The sequence below is a fragment of the Palaemon carinicauda genome, chromosome 7 (assembly GCF_036898095.1).
Source record: "Palaemon carinicauda isolate YSFRI2023 chromosome 7, ASM3689809v2, whole genome shotgun sequence".
In the NCBI taxonomy this organism is placed as follows: domain Eukaryota; kingdom Metazoa; phylum Arthropoda; class Malacostraca; order Decapoda; family Palaemonidae; genus Palaemon; species Palaemon carinicauda.
Window position 1 is genome coordinate 65,115,176 of NC_090731.1, and position 20,000 is coordinate 65,135,175.

Below are 20,000 nucleotides of genomic sequence, written 5' to 3' on the forward strand. Positions count from 1 at the left end.
ATATATATATATATATACACACACACACACACACACATATATATATATATATATATATATATATATGTATATATATATATATATATATATATATATATATATTTATATATATATATATATATATATATATATATATATATATATTTATACATATATATACATATATATATATATATATATATATATATATATATATATATATATATATATATATATATATATATATGCCTCTCATTCACACAGTAATAAAAATAATTTCATACACGTAAAAAAAAATAAGTATTTTGGAAATTAATTCACCTTAAATTACATATAAAAATCAGACTATATATATCAGTTTTATGAGATCGGTGTTACTGTAGGGGCATGGGTCATGGCATGACAATGAAACAACATCCAACAGATTTAGTAGATGTCCGATCAAGGCCTTCATAAGAATAAGACTATTGGGAGGTAAATGATAGGACAGTATCAAAAAGAAACTATAAGAGAGATTACTCATATTCCATATGTGGATAATTCATGGTGGATTAGTTCATCAAACATTTAACTGGGCTATAGAAGGCACTAGAAGAGTTGGAAGACCTACATGGCTGAGGGCTATGCAGCGTGATATAGGAAATGATGAATTGAGACATTGATTTAATAGTTAAAATAGAGATGACTGGCGAAATTTAATCGAGGTTCTTTGCATCAACAGACATAGGAAGAGATGATGATGATTTATCATATATTTATTTTCATATCATATATATATAACTATTATTGTATAAGAAAAAAGATTAAACTCTTCTGTTTGTATATTTCGTAGTAAACCTCATGTGTATAGTTTTTCAGATATCTTTATATGGCCCTAGCAATTTATTATAATTTCTATATAAATATTCTTTTCTTCAAGTTTCCTGGAGGTAGAATTTTATACTAGCTCCCAGTTTTTATCATTTTTTATATTTCCTCTGAGTTTCTATTCATCAACAGGAAATAATAATAATAATAATAATAATAATAATAATAATAATAATAATAATAATAATAATAATATTAATAAAAATAATAATAATAATGAAGAAGAAGAAGAAGAAGAAGAAGAAGAAGAAGAAGAAGAAGAAGAAGAAGAAGAAGAAGAAGAAGAAGAAGAAGAAGAAGACATTTTGTTCTTTTCCATTTCCATCAGACATTGATTTTTTGTTTAACTCCTTTACTGTCATTTTGTTTGATAGTTATCTTTCCACTACAAATACCTTGTTAAAATTGTTATTGGTGAATTGTGATTTGAAGTAATCTAGTAGTTTAAAATAAAAATGAGGGAGAGCTTGATGTTATACCTTCTGCGTTATAACAGAGGATTGTGGAAGTAAGTGATAGGCAAACAACAACAGCAACAATAACTTGGGAGAGAAATTAATATAAATTGATGGATAGATGGCATTTTAGGTAGTAGGTTGTCAAGGCATATATATATATATATATATACATATATATATATATATATATATATATATATATATATATATATATATATATATATATATATATATATATATATATATATATATATATATATATATATATATATTTATTTATATATATATATATATAAACATATATATATATATATATATATATATATATATATATATATATATATATATATATATATATATATATATATATATAAATATATATATATATATATTAATATATATATATATATATATATATATATATATATATATATCGAAAGTTACATAGATAGATATCATATGTTTTTTTCCTATAATTTCACATATCAATTACAATACATGACAACTTATTAATTCTAATTTCAATTCTTCATATTCTCTTATTTTCTATTAGAATTTAATTCAGTCTCGTACATTTAGCAAGTTTATTTGTGCTTCCCAGAATTTTCATCATGCCTCTTGATTCTCAGTCGTTTGAAAATTTTACCAGATTTTCAATTCCAGTTTGTTTGAGCAGTTCTTTTATGTAGTTACTAAATCTCTTTGTCTCTTGATAGTGTATCTTCCATTAGATATTTATTAGCATTTCAGTACACATAATCAGGAGCCTTCAAGTCCTCCTTACTGTTAACTTGAGTTATGTGCCATAGTCTCTCCCTAAATGAGTCTTGGTAGGTTTAAGAGGAATTTTTTTTTAGGGGGAAAGTAACTTTTGACTCAAGGGATCGCAAAGTTATGGCTTTAGAAGAGAACTTTGCTAACATATCTTGGTGGTATTATCGTCATATGAGACTGTTTCTTTCAAGGTTAATTTTAACAAATCATTCTTATATGTTATATTTAAGTCATAACAATTAGTTTTGGAAAAGAGTCTCATGATAATAATAATAAAAATAATAATAATAATAATAATAATAATAATAATAATAATAATAATAATAATAATAATAATAATAATAATAATAATAACAATAATAATAATAATAATAATAATAATAATAATAATAATAATAATAATAATAATAATAAATCTTTTACTATATTAGTGTTATTATAACTATGAAATGACAATTCTTTCATAGGTACAATGTTAGGCAATCATGATGTTATTTTGCATTCCAGGGAGGCAAACGTTCTAAGGTGCCACCGATAATATATCTTTAATATTCTTTCATAGATCTGATAATAATAATAATAATAATAATAATAATAATAATAATAATAATAATAATAATAATAATAATAATAATAATAATAATAATAAATCTTATACTATATTAGTGTTATTATAACTATGAAATGACAATTCTTTCATAGGTACAATGTTAGGCAATCATGATGTTATTTTGCATTCCAGGGAGGCAAACGTTCTAAGGTGCCACCGATAATATATCTTTAATATTCTTTCATAGATCCTCAGCTAAGTTTTTTACTCAACAGTAGATAAGTTTTTATATTTATCAAGAAACTGCATTTCTTTAACGACTCTCATTTGAGTATTCTATAGATATTAAATCGCATATCCTCTTATTATTCCTTCTCTTGTTATCCATATTCATATCCTTATCCTTTCTTATTCCCTTTCTTTTCAATGTTTTAACTTTTAAATATCTTCGAAAATTTTAAGAAGAGCTTCAGAATTTCTTTTAGTTATAAAACTATGGTTTAAAAAAAACGAGTTTAAAAAGTGACATTTACGATACTATAGTCAACTCTCTTCCTCCTTTAGAGCCCAAAAGAGTGATCCTTCTTACCCAAAGTTAGGAAAATGGTTTGCTTAAATATTTTTCAGTAAAGTTTGTGAGAGTTATTGGCGACTTTACCAGCTACACGGGAATGGGTTAATTATAACAAATTTTAAAAGTTGTTTCATCCTTCAAGAATAAATTAGCAATTACGCAGAAAACTGCAAAAATTCTGCAAATCTTGCCAACACTGAATATGCAAAGATAATACAGTATAAGCATGGAGTTTAGTATTTTTTACACAATAGAATTATTTATCATTATATTTAATGTCAATAATAATCATTGATATAATTATCATTATTACAATTATTTTATATGTATGTATATATATATATATATATATATATATATATATATATATATATATATATATATATATATACATATATATATATATATATATATATATATATATATATATATATATATATATATATATATATATATATATATATAATGCTCACTAAATTTATAGAAATAGAAGAAACGAAATAATAACAACTGTTATGATTAATATCAAATCATCTTTTAAAAAATTATAAGAAACATCTAGCACATATAGACGTGGCTCGGTCTTTTACCAAGTTTTATAATGTATTTTCGTTGAAGTCTTTGAGGCGGAAAGTTACAGCTCCAGAAGGAATTGGGTGAAGATTGGTGTGTATGGGGGTGATGGGGGGTTGGAGTGGTGGTGGGGGACTCACGGGGTCTTACTCCGATGGACTGTGGTTTTTGTTTTGTGTATTTGAAATGGGAGATTTTGGAGGATAGTCCTTTCAAAAAATGTATTCATTTAGGGAATAGAAATGAAAAAAAAGATTATGGATATTTTAAGCTAAATATTTTTTTTTTCAGCTTCAAGTATTTTTCAAATCAAATATTTGTTTAGAATTGAATGAAGGATAGTCCTTTCAAAAACTATATTGATTCAGGGAATAGAAAAAAAAATAGTTATGGATATTTTAAGCTAAATATTTTTACTTCTTTCAGCTTCCAGTTTTTTTTATATCAATATTGATTTGTATTGAAATGAATCTAAATTTTATGAAAATGGATGTTTAGAAAAAGATAAGTTCTTTTTTTAGATTCAGGATTTTTTATATATAACTAGTTTGGTGGAGAAAAAATATTTAGATTTCATGAAAAATTATATTTTAAACAAAAGCTTTAAGGTTTATGATAAAGTTAATATGGTGAAAAATAGATTTAGATTTTAATGAAATAGAAACTGAAAAAAAAAATAATTTGTTTATTAGCTTTAAGGTTTCTTATCTAAAACTAATTTTCTTAGAAATAAATTTTGGTTCTATGGAAATGGATATTTTTCAAGAAAAACACATGATATAATTAATTTTTTTTTGAAGATATTCCCCCCCAAAAATTAATTGACTTGAAAATAAATTTATATTCTATGGAAATGGAAATTCAAAAAAAAAAGGTTGTATTTATTAAATCCTTCATTTCGAGATTTCTTATAAATCCAACTTGCATAGAAATAAATTTAGGGTCTATGAAATTAGACATTTAAAACATAAACACTTTCCTTATTTTTATATTCCACATAAAACTAATTTAGTCAGAAATAAATCTATTTCTTTATGAATATGGACAATTCAAACAGAAAAAGATCCTTTATTTTGAGATTTCATATAAAACTAATTTCCTTAAAAATTAAATTCTATTCTATGAAAATGGATATTTAAAAAAAAAAAAAAAGTTTATTTTGAGATTTCAAATAAAACTCCTTTTATTAAAAATAAAATTATATTCTATGAAAACGGACATGTTAAACAGAAAAAAGTGTCTTTATTTCGATATTTCACAGAAAACTGCTTTACTTAGAAAAAAACTTATATTCTATGGATATGGACCCTCAAAAAAGAAGAAAAATATGAAAAAAAGGTGTCATTTTTTTTTTTATTTCATATAAACCTAACTGGGTTAGAAATGAATTTAGAGTCCATGAAAATGGAAATTTCAACCAAAAACATATTTTCTATGAATAAATTCTATCATTTCAAGACACTACGGAAATGCTGTATAATTAACAAATCTCTGGGACTGTAAAAAACCACCGTGTAAGAAAGGAAAGTGTCGGAACAAGAAAAAAAGAATCATGATGGACGCAAACGAGAGAAGGCTTCCAGTTCCATCAAAGGAAACAACTGTATACGAACGTTTTACGTTTAGTGTGTATGTTTTATATTTAATTACGTGCTAAACTTCTTGTTTTGGGGGTAAATATATATATATATATATATATATATATATATATATATATATATATATATATATATATATATATATATATATATATATATATACACACACATATATATATACACACACACACACACACACACACACACATATATATATATATATATATATATATATATATATATATATATATATATATATATATATATATATATATATATATATATATATATATATATATATATATATATTCCCCTTGGGCATTTCTATAGTTTCCTGCGTACTTCTTAAGATTCAGAAGAAAAGAGAGAATCAGTGAAATTGATATTGTGATATTTAATTATTCAATCTCAATGCAAAAAACATTATTCATTGCGCAGCACAGACTATTCTCTCTCTACCCTGAGGAGTAAAAATGTTCCACTAGGGGTACATGTACTCCATGTCAGAAAACCCTGTTCTAAAGCATGCTTTGTTTCTATCTTTAAAATCTGTTTATTTCACTTGTTATGTTATATTCTATATCATATATTACCTCTCTATCAAGTTTTTCATCAGATTTAGTAGATTTTCTACGCTGAAAACAGCCTTTTCCTCACACTTCAAACTTCACCCATAACTTTCTTCACAGTCTCAAGCTACTTCTTTGGCAATGTTTCTTGTCTTTCTTGAAATGCCATTTAGTTCTCTAATACAAATTCATACATGAATGTTGTAAAACAAATAAAAAAAAAAACATACATTTTCATGGTAGGAAGAGTACCCATATATGTGATTCTCATGCACCAATAGTCATCAGTATGGTGACTGAAGTAACAGGCGTTTTGGAATCGGTACCTCAAATTTTGATACCAATTTTTGGTCATGCAAATTTAGATACTCATTTCACAGTTGGTAACTGTCTTGAAATTTATTTCATAATATTAATAGAAAAATGAATACTATTATTCATTATTGATGTTTTAAGCAATATCCATATAACCAATTACCTAACAACTATGTCCAGTTTTGATTTATTTCAATTGTCCCATAGTATCATCCTACACTTTATTACATGATTGATCTCTTCTGTATGAGATAGTCTGTACCAAGGTTTATAGATTTTATGTATTCTATATTCCTTGGTCTTTACAATCCCAGAGCAGGTTGGAGGATAATGTTAATTTGAGAGTTGCCTTGCCCTATGAACCCTTGCCTTTGCTGCTCTCTGTATCCTGACCGAATTTTATCTAAGCTGCGTCTCGGTATCACTCGAAAGAAGGTTAGCTATCCACTTTTGTTGGTTAGGTGACGGAGTTTGAATTGGCCAGTCATGCCTTATCTTTCTCCTCTTTTTAACATTCTAAAGGGTGTTGATTTAAAAAAAAAACAATTGAATTAGATGCTCGAAGGAAGTCTTTCCGGAGAGAGAGAGAGAGAGAGAGAGAGAGAGAGAGAGAGAGAGAGAGAGAGAGAGAGAGAGAGAGAGAGAGAGAGAGAGAGATGCAAGGAATGGTGAGGTCTATTCACTAATATCTTTATAGTAAAAAATTATAACAGATATTGCTACTACGAGAGAGAGGTTATTTCACTAGCATTTTTATTATAAAAGAATTATAATAAACATAGCTACTAGCTACTTCTACAGAATATTTCTTCAATGATACGACCTTTCCATTTGGCTTTGGCCAAAGATCTAAATTATTTCCCCGAATCGTAGAATTGAGATAGAGACGCCAATCCACAGTGAAAATATTTGCGTTGGTACAACTGAAAAAAAAAATGTTTTGGTTGGCAATACTGACAGATTCGGAGAAGGGACTGCTTGAAAATACTGCTTGACTCCATTGGATCCCATTTCGCCAATGGAATTTCGTATTCTAATGGCATATAAATATCCTTTACACCCAAAAGACTTCGAGGGTAACTGCATCCATTCTTTCTTGCTCTAATTTAATATTGCCGGGGAAGGTTTTATCTCCAGTAATAAGTTGTTCCTCTGAGATTTTTTTTTATATTATTTTCTTTATTTCTTTATTTATTTTTTTTTTTGCTCTTTAAAGCATTATTTTCCGTGTCTATTTAATTTCTATATTTTAAATTGTTTCCATAATCGCCGAAGATTTTTTATAGTGAATACAGTTATTGGTGTTAGGTATTTTTTTTTTTTTTTTTTTGCTCTTTAAAGCATTGTTTTCCATATCTATTTGATTTCTACATTTTAAATTGTTTTCATAATCGCTGAAGATTTTTTAGAGTGAATACTGTTATTGGTGTTAGGTATTTTTTTTTTTTTTTTTTTTGCTCTTTAAAACGTTTTTTCATATATATATTTAATTTCTTTATTCTAAAATGTTTCCATAATCCCCGACGATTTTTTACGGTGAATTCTGTCATAGAAGTTACGTATAATGTTTTAAATATTCTTGTAAAGGAACATTAAATAACTTTCTATTTCTGGTTTTTAGATTTTCATTCTCTGAAATTCTTTTCGGTATTTCTCATAGGAATATCAGACTCCCATTGAAGAATCCAACACATCTTTTCCGTTATTTATATACTGGTGAACAAGGCTTCCTGTTACATATTTATCAACATAATTATCATTTGACGGTTCGCTATCGATGATCATGTCAATGGAGTACAATTATCACATCCGTAAACAAAGTTGGAAGGAGGTTAGGTTTTACGCCCTGTTTGTATGTGTGTGTTTGTTTGTGAACAGCTTCCTGGCCACAAATTTAAGCGTTGATTAGCGAAACTTGCAGGGATTAACTGTTATGTAAAAAAAATTTAAATTATTATTTTTTTAAGGTCAAGGTCAAAGGTCAAGGTTGTGAACAGCTTCCTAGCCACAATGTTAATCGCAGAGTAATGAAATTTGCAAGGACTAACTGTTGTATATATAAAAAAAAAATTTAAATGATCAAAATTTGGAAAGGCAAGGTTAAAGGTCAAGGTCCCGACCGAGCAAAAGGTCGAGATATAAGATGCTGCGGTGGATGTCTGTGCTGTATTTATTGCACCTCTAGTTAATGCTGTGAAGTTTAGAACAAGAATTTAAAACTCTTTAAATATGTTTTTTGAAGAGGGTTTATATTAGAAGATAAAAAGGGGAATGACTTTTAAATAATGCTAATCACAACCTGTTTAAAAGCGATTACTAGATGCATAGCTCAGAGTTAACTGAGTTTTAAATGAATTCAGTGGAATCTAATCAAAACCCTCAGGAAAATATGGTTAGACAAAAACTCCTTATATATCAATTTCAAGAACTTATTTTTGATAATGGTTGAAATGATTTTATTTGAATGATAATTGTTGCAGATTTGATAAAACATTAAAATCTCCATTTATAGTAAAATATCTTTGTTGGAGTGATGCATTTCACGGCAATACTCTGAGAATGAAAACATAAGTAAACTAGAAAAGTACTCTGAGAGTAGAGACCTCGGCCACGCAGCTTATTTCTCGAAACCAGCTTTCCTTTCCAAGAACTTCAGGGTTAAGTTTAGGGTTGATTCGGTCGAGTTTTTTGCTCGACCTTGACCTTGACCTTTGATCTAGGGCTTTTAGAATGAAATAACTTCACGTCTCAACTTAAGAGTTTATCCCTGGAAGTTTCACTACTCTCTGAGTAAAATTTCGGCCAGGAACTAGTTCCCAAACAAACAAACGGGCAAACGGAAAAAATAGATAGATTTAGATAGATAGATAGATTTTTTTATTGACCACAAATTCTACATTAAAAAATTATAATAAATAAAATTACATATTAACATTAATCTATTATAACTTCGGGATATTTGCATTATTTTATATACTATGTAGTCCATGACATCACAGTATGTATAATAGTTCCTTAGTATATGTCACAATTAAAATCATTAAGCATATTACCTTGAATCACTTTAACATAGAATTAAAAATTATAACTAAACCAATGAAAATATATCTATGGGCAACAGTTCAAGATTGAGTGGCAATTTTCACAGCGGTATGTACATCTTTGGCAACGATCTGATGAAAAGAATTTATATTATAATTAGTTCGTATACTATGTGTAATAGGCCATGACTTCACCACTTATAATTTAGCTCCGTTTGTACCTCGCCTCAAGGGCATAGCCTCTCCTCTACTGGGAGGCGACCTCGACCTCTTCTGTTCCACCTACCTGTTTCAATTTCAAGGTTATGAGCTCTAAACCTTAATCTAGTAAAAGAAGTTATATATATATATATATATATATATATATATATATATATATATATATATATATATATATATATATATATATATATACATATATATATATATATATATATATATATATATATATATATATATATATATATATATATATATTAACATTAATCTTTTTTTGTATATTCATCGTGTATAGTGAATTCAGGATTCAATAATCTATATATTTCTCTACGAGATGAATTACATTCTATTACAGCCTATTTTAAAGTTTTGAAAATCTTCTTTGATCTCATCTTTATCGATTGAAATCAAGTTTGAAACATACCCAGCAGTAGGTGTATTGCATTATAAAGTAAGTTTCATTGCATGTACTCATGGATAGTCTACCATCCCGTTCCTATCTCTCCACATATTTTTTGAAAAATTTCATTCGTTTATTTCTTACAACAACTGTTAGTGTTGGCAATCCTACTTCCAAATAACACGGATCATTACATGTTGACTTCCTAACACGTAATAGTTGTCTAATTCCCCAGTTATACAATTTAACAACAGGTTTCACATCTCCATTAATCCAGGACTCACACCCGTAAAGAATTGTTGCCATAAAAGCGGCATTAAAAAGTTTTTTTCTTTACATAAAATGGCATATCGTTGTTTTTATTTACAAAAGATATGAATTTTAGAATCTGGCACACTTTTGCTTGCGCATGAGTAGCAATGGCAGACGATACCAACCCATCACTTGTAAAAAATAACCTCCTCCCAACTTCGTTGGCGGAGATGAAGCCATTTAAAGAGTAGGGAGATGAACATATACATCTTGCTTGCGTTTAAGAAAATCACTAATTCCAAATCCTGTTAACTGTGTCTTCTGTCTTATCTATTATTGTATTGTAAAATCATTTGTGACATTTCTTTAGAACTACGTAAGCCATTCTGATGTCACCTATCTAGCTACCGGTAGCCATCTTAAAATGTTGATTGTTTAGTGGCTGCTTTCCTCTTGGTAGGAGTAGATGAGACTCTTTAGCTATGGTTAGACGCTATTCTAGGAGAAGGACACTTCAAAATTAAACCATTGTTCTCTAATCTTAGGTAGTGCCATAGCCTCGGACCTATGGCCTTTCACTGTCTTAGATTAGAGCTCTTTTTCTTGCGGGTACACTTGGGCATGCTGCTCTGTCTTGTTTCTCTTCCTCTTGTTTGTTTTGAAGTTTATATAGGAGATATCTAATTTAATGTTGTTACTGTTTTTTAAATATTTCATTTTGGTTATTTATTACTTCACTTGTAGTTTATCTATTGCCTTATCTCCATTCCTCACTGGGCTATTTTACCCTGTTGTAGCCCTTGAGCTTATAGCATTTTGCTTTTTCAACTAGGGTTGTAGCTTGGCTCTTAATAATAATAATAATAATAATAATAATAATAATAATAATAATAATAATAATAACTAACATATCTTAACGGCAATGTTCGAGAACCTTTGAGGAAAGATATTATCCTTTGCATCTGTTCCTCCCCTTATGAGGATTATAAATCTTTCCTAATTTTTTTAAAAATTCCAAATTTCTTGGATTACTTCGCCGTCTGGAGACAGATCGATCATTTCCTAAAGGAAATTTGTTGTCTCATTCCTTTTTTAGGGGTAGAATCTGAAGAATGTATCTCTCTCTCTCTCTCTCTCTCTCTCTCTCTCTCTCTCTCTCTCTCTCTCTCTCTCTCTCTCTCTGTTTTTATAGGCTATTCATATGCATATATTTCCGTTTTAATGATATATTGCTTTAAGGCGTTCTTTTTAGATGTTTAAAGTGAATTGGGGAGCTGAGTAATAAGTATATGCGTGTGCCATCTTTCATAATGTTAGTAACACACTCTCTCTCTCTCTCTCTCTCTCTCTCTCTCTCTCTCTCTCTCTCTCTCTCTCTCTCTCTCTCTCTCTCTCTCTCTCTGAGTGTTTCTGTATGCCGGTGAGTGAATACACTTGTGCGACCCTATAAATATCCTGATTTAACGCTGATAACAAAAGGCTATCGAGTGCAATATAGCTACAAGATTTCGTGAATAGTCGTTGATAAGTTTGAGTTCAAAAAAGTGGGATAAAACGTCGACATAGGATAGTTATCTTGTGAATTACCAAAAATCTGATCAAGATGGAGCTCTAAAATACAAGCAAATCTTGGAAGGGCATTGCTATAGTCAGCAAAAGTAAATTCCATGAGTTAGCAAAACAAGAACTCGACCGTCTGATAACAGAGGTCGCTAGTAACTCCAACCATTGTGACGGGAAAATATTTGCAGACATATTGAAACAATATGATCCAATAAACTGGAGCAAATCTGCGGAAAACATCCGCAAAATAATAGAAGAAATTCCAAAGAAGATCCAAGTGATAAAGTGATTTATAAAGAAAGTTTATATCAATCAACACATTCCATCAAAGAACAATACGAAGTCCAATATGGTGAGTATGCTGATTGATGCATTGGGAAAGGAATGCCAAAATGGTGCAATATATGTAAGATATGGTACTCCATTAATAATCCTCAACAACTGATTAGAAAATGTGATGCCTGTATGTTTCAACACAACCTACATGCGCTGAAATACAGCAAAAAAAAAAAAAAAAAATAGAGACAAAGGTATTCTGCTCAACATGCTTAGTCCGGATAGAAAATATAATTAAATCGAGACTAAATCTGCAAGTATTTGAAGATAAAAAGGAGGAGGAGGAAGAAGAAGAAGAAGAAGCAGAAGAAGAAGAAGAGAACAATTAACAGGATATGTGTAAGGATGCAGAGGATATCATTGATACAACTTATGATGCCATCCAACAACATACTTACGAAGAAATACATTATCAGATAGAAACAAATAATAGACCCAAGAGACTCTACCCAGACCTACATACTTTTAGAGAAGAGCAGGAACAGGAAAAAAAAAGAAAGATACAGTCTGCAATTTGCTGCAAAGAGGGAATTGCAAATTTGGCGAAAGGTGCTACTACAAGCATCCAAAGATATGCCCTAATTAGGAAATGTATGGTAATTGTGTGTATTTAGACGGATATGGAGACGAATGCAGAGATCTCCATCCAAAAATATGCAAAACCCTCTATGAAGGAAAAGGATGCAAATACAACAAAAAATTGCATCCTGCAACCATGAATGAAAGTAAGAAAACTCAGCAAACAGAAAAGAAAAATGAAAGCAAATATTAAACAAAAAAAGAAACAAAAAAGCAGGCCGAGTATATACCGCACTATGCACGAAAGGCCCTAAGATATTATGCCTTTCAACCCAAATATGCACATTTAGAGCCCAACTACAAAGAATGCATCTATAATGTCAGGGGTTGGTGCAGATAGGGGGATAAGTGCAGGTATACACATAAAAATAAATATGAAGGCGAAGGAGCAAATATAATAGAAAAGTTGGATTTTCTAATAACAGACTTCATAGAAATGACGAAAATAACATCATATCAAAACAGGAAGGAAGCATGGGAGAATTCATATTATTAACAATATTAAATAATGTGGATGAAACACAAACCATAATAGAGATGAATGCACAAGGTTTAGTCATGAGTAACTCTAAAAGGAAAATAGAATTCTTAGAAGAACTAACCCAAATTAAAAAAAATAGGTATATTAAATATAAGGGAAACATGGTATTCCCAAGAGACTGGCAGTGATGATCAGATAAAGGGTTTCCAAACATATAGATCAGACAGAACAAATAGGAGCCAAGGGGGAACCACAATATATGGAAGAGACATAAATCAAGGAAAATTCTATGAAAAATACAGCAACACAGAATGTGAATTGATTGCGGTAGAATTTGAATTTGAAAAACTAGTGAGTATTGTAGTTTACAGACCCCAAAATACTAAGGAGTTTGACATAATAATAGAAAAAAATAGATGATATATGTAGAAACCTTAAAGATTGGATTATACTCCTATCAGGAGATTTCAACTTTCCTTTCGTGGATTGGAAAGAACGGATAGAAGAAAGTGGTTGTATATATACATATAAAAAAGAGTAATAGTAGCACAGAAGATAAGAGGCAATTTGAAATGCTTTAAGATATGCTATTAGAAAATAATATGCAAAAAATAAACCACATTCCAACAAGAAAGGAAAATGTCCTAGATCTAGTATTTGTGAATGAGGTGAATTATTTTAAAGAAAAAATAGTGTATAACACGGGAATTTCAGACCACAATGTCATAGAATTAATAGTCCATTCCAAAGCAAGTAATCGCAGAATTAATCAAAGCACAAAACGTTGGGAAGGATATTGAAAATATAATTTTTACAGTAAGAATATAAAATGGTCAGAAATAAACGAAGAACTGGACAAAGAATGGAAAAATGTATTCGTATATACATATATATATATATATATATATATATATATATATATATATATATATATATATATATATATATATATATATATATGGGTGTGTATATACAAAAACACACGAACACATATATATGTATATATATATATATATATGTCTATATATATATATATATATATATATATATATATATATATATATATATATATATATATATATATATATATATATATATATATATATATATATATATATATATATATATATATATATATATATATATATATATTGTAAAGGCTGACATTTATACTAAGTAGAGCACAGCCTATTTTGGGAGAGATGGGAAACAGTGGATTCAATAGATAGCAGAAGAAAGTACTAGAAAATTACGAGTAACCATATTGAATCCAGTGTAAAACAGTCATATTTAGAGGCTTTCTTGTAAAATCCGTTTCTGTTTAGAATGTTTAATGGATTAATATCATTATTATGCGATAACAGCTAACATTGGTCTTTTTCCTTTTAACTTGAGCACTGCGGGTATCAACAACCTGGGATGGCATAAGGCCACCAATCTCAATCATGTATCTAAACGATGTTATGTTTTCATAGAAAAGAATTCTGAGTCCAAATCGAATTTCGTTATTTTAATGACGATAAGAACAATGGTGTCGAGTTTAATAAGAATCAAATAAAACGGAAACAGGCAAAGAAACTAAAAGACCGAAAGTCTTGCAATCACATAAGACATTAGATTCTCTTTTAACCCTAGATACATGATTTTGATAACGCTTAAGATTTATAATACTGTTTTCTATACATCAGTTATTTTGAAATGTAATATTTTCACCAGAAAAAAAAAATGTCTTTTCAACGTATTTTCATTGATAGCCATTTATAGAGCTGATACAAAGATTTGACATTTAAGAAAAAAAATTGTCAGGTTAACAATGATAGGAAATCGTTAGGGATATCACCTTGCTCTTCTTATAGTCATTTATTTTGCTGGCCTTGTGCCAGCATGGACTCTTGCTACAACCCGGTAAGTTAGACTGATAGTGTTTATTGTAATCATCGGCCAATGGAAACGTCCCTGCACAGTGTTCTGCTGGACTGGGGTTGGAGGCCTCCTCAAGCTTAATAGTTACTCTTAGTGTCTGCAACCTCACCATTCTTGTGAGCTAAGGATGGGGGATTTGGGGAAGTCAATAGGTCTACTTGTTGAGTCCTCAGCAGCCATTGGCTGGCCCTCCCTGGTCCTAGCTTTAATTAAGAGTGGCTTGGGTGCTGATCATGTGTATATATGGTCAGTTTATAAGGCATTATCCTACTAGCCAGGGCATTGTCACTATCCCCTGCCTCTGCCATTCATGAACGGCCTTTAAACCTTAATTATTTCCGTTCCAATGGTCTATAGTAGACACTCAATCATTGGTCGTTGTAATTGATAGTCATAGGAAAGATGGTTTGTTGGATAGTTTTATGCATGAAAAGATATATGATTTATAGGAACTCAATTTACCACGTTGCTCAATAATCGAATCACTTTGCCGTAACTGACGATGGCTGTAGATACTTGAACATCACATTAGAAGACTTTTGACTCATCTAACGCCTCACAAGATTTACCTTCAATAATGATGACAATAATAAAAGACAGAGTGAATCCTTCTTCGCCAAAAGGACTTCTGGTCGAAAGCAACCAATACTCAATTTTAGTACTAATCTAATTTTAGTCCAACTAAAGTTCTTTCCCTTTTCTATCACCATGACACACGTAGATAGAATTTTACCAGTTATCAATATTCCATTACATCCTAGTAGTGTGGATATGTAAGCGTGCCCCAAGTGGTTCACTGTAAGCATTAATTCTATTCTTTTCCTCTCTCAACATCGACTATATCTCCATTACCGCTTCCTTTCTCCCATCTTGCTTTGCAAACACTTCACTCTCGCTTCATTTTCTAAGTGGGAAGATTTTCCCAGCTGTGCATGGGCGTTGAATGGCCTCCAAAGCCCCAATCCCGTGCCTTATGATCCAAGTTTCGTAGGTACATGAAAAAACGCATTTTACATGAACCATTACTATTATAATGTATACCATTTATTGTGCACTTTCAAACATTTCACATGCTGTATATCAGTAGATTAATTCCTGTAGTCTCAGTAATATATGGCAACATTGATTATATATTGGGAACACTTATCTATTGTTCCCTTGGTGCACAGTCTTTGTCCTCTTCTTTCTTACCGGTAAGTTATCTTCTATGAATCCCACGGATCTTGCATTCACTCGTAATAGACCTCAAGAACCTACTTTTTAATTTGTATCCCCCCCCCCCACCAATTATGGTTGTAAGTGTTAGGCTCCATAAACTCTTCGTCCAAGTGAAAGGAGGTGTCTCTTGCTTCCTAATCAAGAATAGTCTGGAGCCTTGTTCGTTTTCTTTCACAAATGCTGTCTGAAAACAAGATTTCCATATGGAAAATTTAAGAGGCCTGAGAAACAGGTTATATTCTGGATTTTCAGATTCCATTTGGCCTGATTCTGATAATCTAAATAAGTAAATGCAAGCAGAGGGCCTTCATTCAGATTAATATATTGCAAGAAGCTGTATGATATTTATGTTGGATTTTGATGGCCTCTTGTAATTTATTATTTAATTGTTAGCCAATGTTCCTTCTGGGAATACTAATATAGAATCATTAAGAATATTACTAAGTTATTTTCCTAGTTATTTCCCTTCCCAGCCTCATGCCGACATCCAATATCTCCTTCTCTCTTTGCAAGAATAAGAATATGCTTGAAACAAATGAAAGTCCAAATACAGTATATAGCATTGGAGTACAGGTTGAAAATATCTTTTCCATATTTCATGTTAAACTGCATCTCTATTTTAGGCCTTTTGAATGTGATACAACTTGTGGTATATCTTTTCATATACAAAATGGTGGTATATGTGGGAGTAGTCAGGTAAACTGATCATTAGAGATTGTGTTCTTAGACTCGATTAAGATGCTCATCTTATACTGTTTGTGAGATGCTGTGCTGTTGACAGCATGCAGATGCAAAGTGATAGAGCCTGACAAAGCAATACAAATAAGAAGAAATATCTTTATTTGTTGTGTTATTTTTATGAATACAAGCGCAAAGATTTATAATAATATAGTCCAGTAAAAATTGAGTTGAACCCGTAAAAAAAATATTATATTAATGAATTTGGTGTGAAAAGAAACAGAATTTTATATAGATTAACATATCCAAAATCCTGTCAAAGTATGCTTGTGTATTTTTTTTTTTACAGCTAGTTAAGTAATGGGGTACTTTTTTTTTTAAATTAAGTCATCTTTTGTACAATTTTAAGATTATCGCTTACAGGAAAATTACCAGAAGTCCTAATTGTACCAGACCTATCCTATACCAAAACGGGCTCTTGCTACTTTTACTACTCTGGTCATTTGAGCCGATAATGTTTATTGCAACCATCGGCGAAGAGATCATGAGAGTAATATCTTTTTCAGGTCCAAAGATCTTTATTAGGCACTCACTCATTGGTCGTTTAAACTATAGTCATAGAAAAGATGGTTTACTGAATAATTTTTCACATAAAAATGTATATAATAAATGTAAACTTTTCCCGTCAGTTTACCTTCAATAACGAGGACATTAATGAAAAACGGAGTGAATCCCTCTTCGCATTAAGTACTAAATTTATTTTTGTCCAACTAAAGTTCTTTCGCTTTTCGCTCTCCCTAATATCAAAAGATGGAGACTTGTCGTAAAAAGATTTGGGGATGCATAATAATTCAGTAATTACGTAAATATTAGATATATATATATATATATATATATATATATATATATATATATATATATATATATATATATATATATATGTGTGTGTGTGTGTGTGTGTGTATTTATACACACACACACACACACACATATATATATATATATATATATATATATATATATATATATATATATATATATATGTATATATATTTATATATATATATATATATATATATGTGTGTGTGTATATATATATATATATATATATATATATATATATATATATATATATATATATATATATGTATATATATATATATATATATATATATATATATATATATATATATATATATATATATATATATATATATATATATATATGTATATATATACATATTTATATATATATATATATATATATATATATATATTTATATATATATATATATATATATATATATATATATATATATATATATATATATATATATATATATATATATATATATTAACATATCGGAAGTCTTTTTACTGCAATGGAGAAATAACTGCTGATTATTTTCTACTTTTTAGTATTTAGATATTTTCTTTCTTCTCCATTTCCATTTTTATATCTTTTTCTATCTCCATTAACGTATATATATTTTCATGTAAACCTTTAAGACCTGGCCTCCTTCCAAACCAAGACTGGAAATGGCACTGCAAAGTTCAGCTTTGAATCTGTTTGTAACTTTAAATAAACTTTCCCTCTTTCACACATTGCATTGAAGGTATAACGTCATAATCATGTAGATTCTCATTATTATGTATATAAACAACGTGAGGGCCGGGAAGGAGCACCGATAAGAGTAGAGCTAGTAAACATTGTGACTAGATAGAAATTCCATGGTATCCTTGAATTCATATCTTGCAGATAAAAGCTTAGAAAGTATTATGTAATTTTTTATAATTTAATTTAATTGATAATAGTTGAGGACTATGAAGCGAGAAGTAGGAGTTGATGAATGAAGTATTGATTTAGAAGCCCAAAATAGAGACGGCTGATGAAATCTAACCGAGGCCCTTTGCGTCAATACACGTAGGAGGAGAGGATGATGATGATGATGATGATGATGATAACATTTGGCTTCAATTCAGACATTATTTCCATTATTTAAGAAGAATTATAGCATTATGAAGGGGTTTAGAACAAGAACTAAACTCAGGAGATGGGCTATATAGAGGCATATAACAAAGTCTTCCATCAGTTTCTTTCGAATAATAGTATCATGTCGGGTGGCGGTTGCCTCTGCCAACCTACTAATGATTTTTTTTTAAATAAGAAAATGCTTCTAAATTCATACGTAGCTGTAATGATAGATATTATCAAGGGCTACCAAATCAATAATTACGATCTTTTATCAAATATCACAAATTTATTAAAAACACTCACAAACTTTGCATAAAATAATGAAGCTTAATGATATGAAAAAATATTTTTGAGCAGTAGAGCCAATGATCATTGCATTGTTTTGGGTAACCTTAAGTAAAGAGATTTGTGTTTCTCGAGGGACTCCCTTGTGGTGGATCTTTCTTCTTGGGGGTTCTTCCGATTCAGGACTGCCTCTCGGCTTCGGGTTCCGAAAACGGGCAGGATAGAAGGGCAATATCTTGCCCATGAGGGCCCCCGGTTATCCAGCAAACCGCAACAGGTTTCCTTTAGTCTGGTGTTGAATTATCTTCCTTTTTTCTAATCTCTCACTTTTCATCCCTTCATCAACTCTCTCTTATCTTTTACTTTGGACATGTAGGAAAGTATAAGAACAAGTTATAACTTTTCTTGTTTGCTGCTCATGGGCAACAGCTCTCATAATGCCAAATGAGGCATGGCTATCTTAACCAACTGATTTGAAAACCCCATTGATGCTTTTCATATTTTTGGTAGAATTTGAAAGTCGTACAAATAAAGAAACGACTCCCCTTGAATTACCTAATTCTGATGGATGTGTTCCATTCGTGACCCTACAAATTTGTTAGTGGCTAATGTAATTTTTGATATTTCCAAATATAATATTTGATAATGAAAAATAAGGCTTAGATATGAATGACATTCCCTTGAAAGTGACAATATCAACGGTTTCATTTATGGAAATATCTAGTCATTATCCGCTTAAGTCATACCCCCATTATTTCAAAATTTGCCCGAGCCTTGCTCTACATTCCCATAT